The sequence below is a fragment of the Rattus norvegicus genome, chromosome X, assembly GCF_021556685.1.
Source record: "Rattus norvegicus strain SHRSP/BbbUtx chromosome X, alternate assembly SHRSP_T2T, whole genome shotgun sequence".
NCBI classification, from domain to species: domain Eukaryota; kingdom Metazoa; phylum Chordata; class Mammalia; order Rodentia; family Muridae; genus Rattus; species Rattus norvegicus.
The window spans coordinates 82289737-82301317 of NC_141554.1; positions in this window are offsets into that span (position 1 = coordinate 82289737).

The following is an 11581-nucleotide window of genomic DNA, read 5'->3' on the forward strand; positions in this document are numbered from 1 at the left end:
TTTCTTTTTTTTTTTATTAACTTGAGTATTTCTTATATACATTTCGAGTGTTATTCCCTTTCCCGGTTTCTGGGCAAACATCCCCCTCCCCCCTCCCCTTCCTTATGGGTGTTCCCCTCCCAACCCTTCCCCGATTGCCGCCCTCCCCCGCATAGTCTAGTTCACTGGGGGTTCAGTCTTAGCAGGACCCAGGGCTTCCCCTTCCACTGGTGCTCTTACTAGGATATTCATTGCTACCTATGGGGTCAGAGTCCAGGGTGAGTCCATGTATAGTCTTTAGGTAGTGGCTTAGTCCCTGGAAGCTCTGGTTGCTTGACATTGTTGTACTTTTGGGGTCTCGAGCCCCTTCAAGCTCTTCCAGTTCTTTCTCTGATTCCTTCAATGGGGGACCTATTCTCAGTTCAATGGTTTGCTGCTGGTATTCGCCTCTGTATTTGCTGTATTCTGGCTGTGTCTCTCAGGAGCGATCTACATCTGGCTCCTGTCAGTCTGCACTTCTTTGCTTCATCCATCTTGTCTAATTGGGTGGCTGTATATGTATGGGCCACATGTGGGGCAGGCTCTGAATGGGTGTTCCTTCTGTCTCTGTTTTAATCTTTGCCTCTCCCTTCCCTGCCAAGGGTATTCTTTTTCCTCATTTAAAGAAGGAGTGAAGCATTCACATTTTGATCATCCGTCTTGAGTTTCATTTGTTCTAGGAATCTAGGGTAATTCAAGCATTTGGGCTAATAGCCACTTATCAATGAGTGCATACAATGTATGTCTTTCTGTGATTGGGTTAGCTCACTCAGGATGATATTTTCCAGTTCCAACCATTTGCCTACGAATTTCATAAACTCGTTGTTTTTGATAGCTGAGTAATATTCCATTGTGTAGATGTACCACATTTTCTGTATCCATTCCTCTGTTGAAGGGCATCTGGGTTCTTTCCAGTTTCTGGCTATTATAAATAAGGCTGCGATGAACATAGTGGAGCACGTGTCTCTTTTATATGTTGAGGCATCTTTTGGGTATATGCCCAAGAGAGGTATAGCTGGATCCTCAGGCAGTACAATGTCCAATTTTCTGAGGAACCTCCAGACTGATTTCCAGAATGGTTTTACCAGTCTGCAATCCCACCAACAATGGAGGAGTGTTCCTCTTTCTCCACATCCTCACCAGCATCTGCTGTCACCTGAGTTTTTGACCTTAGCGATTCTCACTGGTGTGAGGTGAAATCTCAGGGTTGTTTTGATTTGCATTTCCCTTATGACTAAAGATGTTGAACATTTCTTTAGGTGTTTCTCAGCCATTCGGCATTCCTCAGCTGTGAATTCTTTGTTTAGCTCTGAACCCCATTTTTAATAGGGTTATTTGTTTCCCTGCGGTCTAACTTCTTGAGTTCTTTGTATATTTTGGATATAAGGCCTCTATCTGTTGTAGGATTGGTAAAGATCTTTTCCCAATCTGTTGGTTGCCGTTTTGTCCTAACCACAGTGTCCTTTGCCTTACAGAAGCTTTGCAGTTTTATGAGATCCCATTTGTCGATTCTCCATCTTAGAGCATCAGCCATTGGTGTTTTATTCAGGAAATTTTTTCCAGTGCCCATGTGTTCCAGATGCTTCCCTAGTTTTTCTTCTATTAGTTTGAGTGTTTGTGGTTTGATGTGGAGGTCCTTGATCCACTTGGATTTAAGCTTTGTACAGGGTGATAAGCATGGATCGATCTGCATTCTTCTACATGTTGCCCTCCAGTTGAACCAGCACCATTTGCTGAAAATGCTATCTTTTTTTCCATTTGATGGTTTTGGCTCCTTTGTCAAAAATCAAGTGACCATAGGTGTGTGGGTTCATTACTGGGTCTTCAATTCTATTCCATTGGTCTATCTGTCTGTCTCTGTACCAATACCATGCAGTTTTTATCACTATTGCTCTGTAATACTGCTTGAGTTCAGGGACAGTGATTCCCCCTGAATTCCTTTTATTGTTGAGGATAGCTTTAGCTATCCTGGGTTTTTTGTTGTTCCAGATGAATTTGCTAATTGTTCTGTCTAACTGTTTGAAGAATTGGATTGGTATTTTGATGGGGATTGCATTGAATCTGTAGATTGCTTTTAGTAAAATGGCCATTTTTACTATATTAATCCTGCTAATCCATGAGCATGGGAGATCTTTCCATCTTCTGAGGTCTTCTTCAATTTCTTAGTGTCTTGAAGTTCTTATTGTACAGATCTTTTACATGCTTGGTTAAAGTCACACCGAGGTACTTTATATTATTTGGGTCTATTATGAAGGGTGTCGTTTCCCTAATTTCTTTCTCGGCTTGTTTCTCTTTTGTATAGAGGAAGGCAACTGATTTATTTGAGTTAATTTTATACCCAGCCACTTTGCTGAAGTTGTTTATCAGCTTTAGTAGTTCTCTGGTGGAACTTTTGGGGTCACTTAAATATACTATCATATCATCTGCAAATAGTGATATTTTGACCTCTTCTTTTCCGATCTGTATCCCCTTGATCTCCTTTTGTTGTCTGATTGCTCTGGCTAGAACTTCAAGAACTATATTGAATAAGTAGGGAGAGAGTGGGCAGCCTTGTCTAGTCCCTGATTTTAGTGGGATTGCTTCAAGTTCCTCTCCATTTAGTTTAATGTTAGCAACTGGTTTGCTGTATATGGCTTTTACTATGTTCAGGTATGGGCCTTGAATTCCTATTCTTTCCAGGACTTTTATCATGAAGGGGTGTTGAATTTTGTTAAATGCTTTCTCAGCATCTACTGAAATGATCATGTGCTTCTGTTCTTTCAGTTTGTTCATATAATGGATCACGTTGATGGTTTTCCGTATATTAAACCATCCCTGCATGCCTGGGATGAAGCCTACTTGATCATGGTGGATGATTGTTTTGATGTGCTCTTGGATTCGGTTTCCCAGAATTTTGTTGAGTATTTTTGCGTCGATATTCATAAGGGAAATTGGTCTGAAGTTCTCTTTCTTTGTTGGGTCTTTGTGTGGTTTAGGTATAAGAGTAATTGTGGCTTCATAGAAGGTATTCGGTAGTGATCCATCTGTTTCAATTTTGTGGAATAGTTTGGATAATATTGGTATGAGGTCTTCTATGAAGGTTTGATAGAATTCTGCACTAAACCCGTCTGGACCTGGGCTCTTTTTGGTTGGGAGACCTTTAATGACTGCTTCTATTTCCTTAGGAGTTATGGGGTTGTTTAACTGGTTTATCTGTTCCTGATTTAACTTCGATACCTGGTATCTGTCTAGGAAATTGTCCATTTCCTGCAGACTTTCAAGTTTTGTTGAATATAGGTTTTTATAGTAAGATCTGATGATTTTTTGAATTTCCTCTGAATCTGAAGTTATGTCTCCCTTTTCATTTCTGATTTTGTTAATTTGGACGCACTCTCTGTGTCCTCTCGTTAGTCTGGCTAAGGGTTTATCTATCTTGTTGATTTTCTCAAAGAATCAACTTTTGGTTCTGTTGATTCTTTCTATGGTCCTTTTTGTTTCTACTTGGTTGATTTCAGCTCTGAGTTTGATTATTTCCTGCCTGCCTTCTACTCCTCCTGGGTGTATTTGCTTCTTTTTGTTCTAGAGCTTTTAGGTGTGCTGTCAAGCTGCTGACATATGCTCTTTCCTGTTTCTTTCTGCAGGCACTCAGTGGTATGAGTTTTCCTCTTAGTACAGCTTACATTGTGTCCCATAAGTTTGGGTATGTTGTACCTTCATTTTCATCAAATTCTAAAAAGTTTTTAATTTCTTTCTTTATTTCTTCCTTGACCAGGTTATCATTGAGTAGAGCATTGTTCAATTTCCAAGTATATGTGGGCATTCTTTCTTGATTGTTATTGAAGACCAGTTTTAGGCCGTGGTGGTCCGATAGCACGCATGGGATTATTTCTATCTTTCTGTACCTTTTGAGGCCCGTTTTTTGACCAATTATATGGTCAATTTTGGAGAAGGTAACATGAGGAGCTGAGAAGAAGGTATATCCTTTTGCTTTAGGATAGAATGTTCTATAAATATGCGTTAAGTCCATTTGGCTCATGACTTCTCTTTGTCTGTCGATCTCACTGTTTAATTTCTGTTTACATGATCTGTCCATTGATGAGAGTGGGGTGTTGAAATCTCCCACTATTATTGTGTGAGGAGCAATGTGTGTTTTGAGCTTTATTAAGGTTTCTTTTACGTATGTAGGTGCCCTTGTATTTGGGGCATAGATATTTAGGATTGAGAGTTCATCTTGGTGGATTTTTCCTTTGATGAATATGAAGTGTCCTTCCTTATCTTTTTTGATGACTTTTAGTTGAAAATTGATTTTATTTGATATTAGAATGGCTACTCCAGCTTGCTTCTTCTGACCATTTGCTTTGAAAGTTGTTTTCCTGCCTTTCACTCTGAGGTAGTGTCTGTCTTTGTCTCTGAGGTGTGTTTCCTGTAGGCAGCAAAATGCAGGGTCCTCGTTGTGTATCCAGTTTGTTAATCTATTTCTTTTTATTGTGGAGTTGAGGCCATTGATGTTGAGAGATATTAAGGAATAGTGGTTATTGCTTCCCGTTATATTCATATTTGGATGTGAGGTTATGTTTGTGTGCTTTCATTCTCTTTGTTTTGTTGCCAAGACGATTAGTTTCTTGCTTTTTCTAGGGTATAGCTTGCCTCCTTATGTTGGGCTTTACCATTTATTATCCTTTGTAATTCTGGATTTGTAGAAAGATATTGTGTAAATTTGGTTTTGTCATGGAATATCTTGGTTTCTCCATCTATGTTAATTGAGAGTTTTGCAGGATACAGTAACCTGGGCTGGCATTTGTGTTATCTTAGGGTCTGTATGACATCAGTCCAGGATCTTCTGGCCTTCATAGTTTCTGGCGAAATGTCTGGTGTGATTCTGATAGGTCTGCCTTTATATGTTACTTGACCTTTTTCCCTTACTGCTTTTAATATTCTTTCTTTATTTTGTGTGTTTGGTGTTTTGACAATTATGTGACGGGAGGTGTTTCTTTTCTGGTCCAATCTATTTGGAGTTCTGTAGGCTTCTTGTATGTCTATGGGTATCTCTTTTTTTAGGTTAGGGAAGTTTTCTTCTATGATTTTGTTGAAGATATTTACTGGTCCTTTGAGCTGGTAGTCTTCACTCTCTTCTATACCTATTATCCTTAGGTTTGATCTTCTCATTGAGTCCTGGATTTCCTGTATGTTTTGGACCAGTAGCTTTTTCTGCTTTACATTATCTTTGACAGTTGAATCAATGATTTCTATGGAATCTTCTGCTCCTGATATTCTCTCTTCCATCTCTTGTATTCTGTTGGTGAAGCTTGTATCTACAGCTCCTTGTCTCTTCTTTTGGTTTTCTATATCCAGGGTTGTTTCCATGTGTTCTTTCTTGATTGCTTCTATTTCCATTTTTAATTCCTTCAACTGTTTGATTGTGTTTTCCTGGAATTCTTTCAGGGATTTTTGCGATTCCTCTCTGTAGGCTTCTACTTGTTTATTAATGTTTTCCTGTGTTTCCCTAAAGGAGTTCTTCACGTCTTTCTTGAAGTCCTCCAGCATCGTGATCAAATATGATTTTGAAACTAGATCTTGCTTTCTGGTGTGTTTGGATATTCCATGTTTGTTTTGGTGGGAGAATTGGGCTCCGATGATGCCATGTAGTCTTGGTTTCTGTTGCTTGGGTTCCTGCGCTTGCCACTCGCCATCAGATTATCTCTTGTGTTACTTTGTTCTGCTATTTCCACAGTGGCTAGACTGTCCTATAAGCCTGTGTGTCAGGAGTGCTGTAGACCTGTTTTCCTCTCTTCCAGTCAGTTATGGGGACAGAGTGTTCTGCTTTCGGGCGTGTAGTTTTTCCTCTCTACAGGTCTTCAGCTGTTCCTGTGTGCCTTTGTCTTGAGTTCACCAGGCAGCTTTCTTGCAGCAGAAAAGTTGGTCTTACCTGTGGTCCCGAGGCTCATGTTCGCTCGTGGGGTGCTGCCCACGGGCTCTCTGCAGCGGCAGCAACCAGGAAGATATGTGCCACCCCTTCCGGGAGCTTCAGTGCACCAGGGTTCCAGATGGCCTTTGGCGTTTTCCTCTGGCGTCTGAGATGTGTGTGCAGAGAGCAGTCTCTTCTCGTTTCCCAGGATTGTCTGCCTCTCTGAAGGTTTAGCTCTCCCTCCCACGGGATTTGGGTGCAGAGAACTGTTTATCTGGTCTGTTTCCTTCAGGTTCCGGCGGTGTCTCAGGCAGGGGTCCTGCCGCTCCTGGACCCTCCCCCACGGGAGCCCAGAGACCTTATACAGATTCCTCTTGGGCCAGGGATGTGGGCAGGGGTGGGCAGTGTTTGTGGTCTCTTCTGCTCTGCAGCCTCAGGAGTGCCCACCTGACCAGGCGGTTGGGTCTCTCTCTCACGGGGTCTGGGAGCAGAGAGTTGCTGCAGGCTGGGATCAGCGGGTGTGGGACTTCCGGTAAACACAGGACGTGCTCGGTCCTAGAGGAATTCTGCCTCCGTGTGTCCCGAGCTCACCAGGCAGCTTTCTTGCAGCAGAAAAGTTTGTCTTACCTGTGGTCCCGTGGCTCAAGTTCGCTCGTGGGGTGCTGCCCACGGGCTCTCTGCAGCGGCAGCAACCAGGAAGATATGCGCCGCCCCTTCCCTGAACATTTCTTTAGGTGCTTCTCAGCCATTTGGTATTCCCCAGTAGAGAATTCTTTGTTTATAGCTCTATACCCCATTTTTTTTTTATTAACTTGAGTATTTCTTATTTCGAATGTTATTCACTTTCCTGGTTTCCAGACCAACACCCCCCTCTCCCCTTCTTTATGGGTGTTGCCCTCCCCATCCTCCCCCCATTCCCGCCCTCCCCCCAACAATCCCGTTCACTGTCTATACCCCATTTTTTTTTATATTTTTTATTAGATATATTTCTTTTCTTACATTTCAAACATTATTCCCCTTCATGGTTTGCTGTCCACAAGCCCCCATTACCTCCCTTCCCCCTCCCCCACATGGGTATTTCCCCTATACATTCCCCTTATGCCCCCCTATATTACCATGCACTGGGGGTCCAACCTTGACAGGACCAAGGGCTTCCCCTTCTCCTAGTGCCCCAACATGGCTATTCTCTACATTCCTCTTTCTCCACATCCTCATCAGCATCTGCTGTCACCTGAGTTTCTTAATCTTAGCCATTTTAACGGGTGTGAGGTCTATACCCCATTTTTAAAAAGGATTATTTGATGCTGTGGAGTGTAACTTCTTGAGTTCTTTGTATATATTAGACATAAGCCCTCTATTGGATGTAAGATTGGTAAAGACTTTTCCCAATCTGTTGGTTGCTGTTTTGTCCTATTGACAGTGTCCTTAGCCTTACAAAGCTTTGCAATTTTATGAGGTCCCACTTGTCGATTTTTGATCTCAGAACATAAGCCATTGGTGTTCTGTTCAGGAAAATTTCCCCTGTACCTATGTGTTCGAGCCTCTTCCTCACTTTCTCTTCTATTAGTTTCAGTGTGTCTGGTTTTATGTGGAGGTCCAAGATCCACTTGGACTTGATCTTTGTGCAAGGCATTAAGAATGAATTGATTTGCATACTACATGCTGACTGCCAAATGAACCAGCACCATTTGATGAAAATGCTGTCACTTATCCATTGGATAGTTTTAGCTCCTTTGTCAAAGATCAGGTGACCATAGGTGTGTGGGCTCATTTCTTCAATTCTATTTCATTGATCTATATGCCTGTCTCTGTACCAATACCGTATAGTTTTTAATCACAATTTCTCTGTAATACAGCGTGAGGATAGGGATTTCCCCCAGAAGATCTTTTATTGTTGAGAATAGTTTTTGATATCCTGGGTTTTTTGCTTTTCCAAATGAATTTGCAAACTGCTCTTTCTAATTCTATGAAGAATTGAGTTGGAATTTTGATAGGGATTGCACTGAATCTGTAGATTGCTTTCAGCAAGATGGCCATACACAATGGAGTACTACTTAGCTATTAAAAACAATGACCACATGAAAGTATTAGGTAAATAGATGGAACTAGAAAATATTATCCTGAGTGAGGTAACCCAATCACAAAAGAACACACATCATATGCACTCACTGATGAGTGGATATTAGTCCATAAGCTTGGAATACCTAATAAAAAATTCATGCTCAAGAAGAAGGGAGACCAAAATGTGCATGCTTCAATCCTTCTTAGAAGGGAGAACAAAATACTCACGGTAAGAAATACAGGGAAATAGAGTGGAGCAGGGACAGAAGAAAAGCTTGTTCAGAGACTGCACAACCTGGAGATCCATCCCATATGCAGCCACCAAACCTAGCCACTACTGCTGTTGCCATGAAGTGCTTGCTGACAGGAACCAGATATGCATGTCTCCTGAGAGGCTGTGCCAGAGCCTTACTGATACGCACGAGGATGTTCGTGGCTAATCATTTGAGTGAATGAGGGGACCCTAATAGAAGAGTTATAGAAAATACTGAAGGTGCTGAAGGAGTTTGCAACTTCATAGGAAGAACTACGATATCAACCAACCAGACCCACCAGAGCTCCTAAGGACTAAACCACCAACCAATGAGTACACATGGAGGGCCCCTTGGCTCCAGCTGCATATGGAACACAGGATGGCATTGTCCAGCATCAATAGGGGGAAAAGGCCTTGGTCATGTGAAGGCTCATTTCCCCAATATATGATAATGTAGAGCATTGAGGTTGGAGTGGGTGGGTGGTAGTGGGAGCATCCTCATAGTATGAGGGGATAGGGGGAGGAGGTATTGAAGGGGAAGGAAAGGGAATAAGATTAGAAACATAAATACATAACATGTCCAAGAAAAATAAATAAAAAACAAAGAAAGGCATAATGACCTTCATTATGTTCCTCCTGTTTGTATGTGTTGGGATCATCTTAAGTTTAAAAATTTACAGTGTCTGTGTGTGTGTGTGTGTGTGTATGTGTGTGTGTGTGTGTGAGAGAGAGAGAGACAGAGACAGAGACAGAGACAGAGAGACACAGAGAGAGACAGAGATTGACAGAGACAGTTACAGAGAGACAAACAGAGACAGAGAGACAGGAGAGAGTGCACACATGCTGCAGCACATGCTACAGTGAGCAAGTTGAAGTCAGAAGACAACTTGTGGAAATAGACTCTCCCCTTTACCATTAATTCCTGGAAATTGAAATCAAGTCATTAGACTTGGCAGCAAGCTCCTTTACCTGCTAAGTGTTCTTACAGGCCCAATAATAGGAGTTTTGTCTTTTATTCTGATGATATACAGTATCATATTTACTGACTTATGGATGGCGAACAACCTTATCATCTTTCTGATAAATCCATCCTCATCTTAGAGTTGTTAGATTGGATTGGCTATAACTTTGGTGAACATTTAAAAATTTCACTATTTATTATATGTGAATGGGTGGCTTGCCTACATATATGTCTGAAGCATGTGGGTGCCCTCTGACCTTGGAGGCAAGGAGAAGCTGTCATAGTCCTGGAGTTTCAAGCAGTTGGGTTCCACCATGCATGCTGAGAATTCAAACTGGGTCCTCTGCAAGTGCTTTTAAACACTCATCTCTCCAGTCCCTTGGCAAACATAAAATCTGTGTTCATTAAGGATATCAGCATGTAATTTTCTTTTTCCTTTATTGTGTTCTTGCATGATTTTAGTTTCAGGATGATGTTGACCTTTTTGAATGAACTTGGAAGGTTTCTTGTTCTTCGCTTTTTGTAAACAATTTAAAAATAGATTATAAATGCACAGTGTTGATCTGTTTAAGCTGCCTTTTTAAATTTAATTTTATCTTTTCACTTATGCACTTTACATCCCACTCACCGCCCCATCCCTGCTCACACCTTCCCACAATCCTTTCCCTAACATTGATTTCCTTCTCCTCTGAGAGGTATGGAGTGCCCCAAAGTATCCCCCCAACCCTGGCATTTCAAGTCTCTGTGAAGCTAAGTACTTCCTCTCCCACTGAGAGCAGACAAGGCAGCCTTGCTAGAATAACATATCCCACAGGCAGGCAACAGTTAAGCTATCTTTTGTTATTTGTTACATTTATGAATATTGAACCCAGGGTCTTACAAAGATAGTCTCCAATTGAACTAGCTCTGTTTGGTTGTAATTCAGTCTTGGTAAGGTTTCTGAGTCAGGGAATTGGCTATGTATTTCTAGGTTGTTCAGCTTGTTGATAGGTACTTGTACATAATAATTTGTGATAGTCCTCAGAATTTCCCTGTTGCAGTTTCAATACTGTACTTTTTACCAGATGTTACTAGAGACATCTCCCTTTTTCTTAGCCTAAGAGTTTGTCTACAATTCTTAATATATTGTTAAAAGAATGACTTGTTTTTGAATAGTTTAGTCTTTTATTCATGCTCTAATATTAATTAGAATTTATCTCCTAATTTTTATAAGTGGTGTGATGTTCTCTTTCCAGTTGTTTGAGAAATAGTAATAATTCATGTGTTTGAACTATCCATACTCTGTGAAATGTAAGTATTGATCACACGAAACTTTCTTTTCAATTGCTCTCTTCCTGTATCTCTGAAGATTTGATAGTTTGATTTTCTAATTTTCACTTTATTGTAGATTTTTAAAATTTCCTTGTTGACTTTCTCAGTATTAGTTTTCAACACATTCAATAAGCCATTGGTTGTCCGAAAATAGATTTATTTATACACATTTCTGTGGTTTCCAAACTATCTAAGCCGATGATTTCTGGCTTTAGTTTCATTACACAGAAGTCAGAAAAGGTATTTACAGGGATTAGAGAAAGTATATTATGATTTACTTTATGGTCTGTGACATTACCTATCTTAGAAAATATTCAGCTCTCGAAGGGGGAAATGTGTATTTGGTAGTGCTCAGTGGGCACTATATGTGGGCAGTATACGTATATGTTAGTGGATTTGAGTATAGTTTAACTTCAGGTTGCTAATGTAGTGTCTGAATGATCTTCTCATTAATAAAAGGAGAATTTCAAAGTCATCAATTGTTATTATGTTGTAGTATATATTTCCTTTAACATTTATTAATATTTGCTTCATATATTAATGTGATATTGAGTTCAATACATTATTATTTATTCTTGCTGGCTTGCCTTTTTCTGCTTTTTTTTACTGCTTTTCATTTCAAGTCTATTTTGTGTGCCACTGCTTTTACTCCTGTTGCTTTCTTTCAGTTCATGTATGGTCTTAGAGATGAGGTATACAATACATAGACCTTGCTGGAGTCACTCTGCGTGTTAGAGGGTTAAATCATGCACTTTGATATGACACTTGATAGAGAAGTTATTGAGGAATCTATAATTTTCTTTTTGCCTTTTTATTTTATTGGATATATTTATTTACATTTCAAATGTTATTTATTCCCTTTCCCAGTTTCCTGTCCATAAGCCCCCTGTCCCTTCCTCCTCTCCCAATATATGGGTGTTCCCCCCATTCCCTCCCTTACCACCCTCCTGACATTCCACTGCACTGGGGGTCCAACCTTGGCAGGACCAAGGACTTCCCCTTCCACTGGTGCCCAACAAGGCTATTCATTGCTACCTATGAGCCCAGGGTCAGTCCATGTATAGTCTTTGGGTAGTGGCTTAGTCCCTGGAAG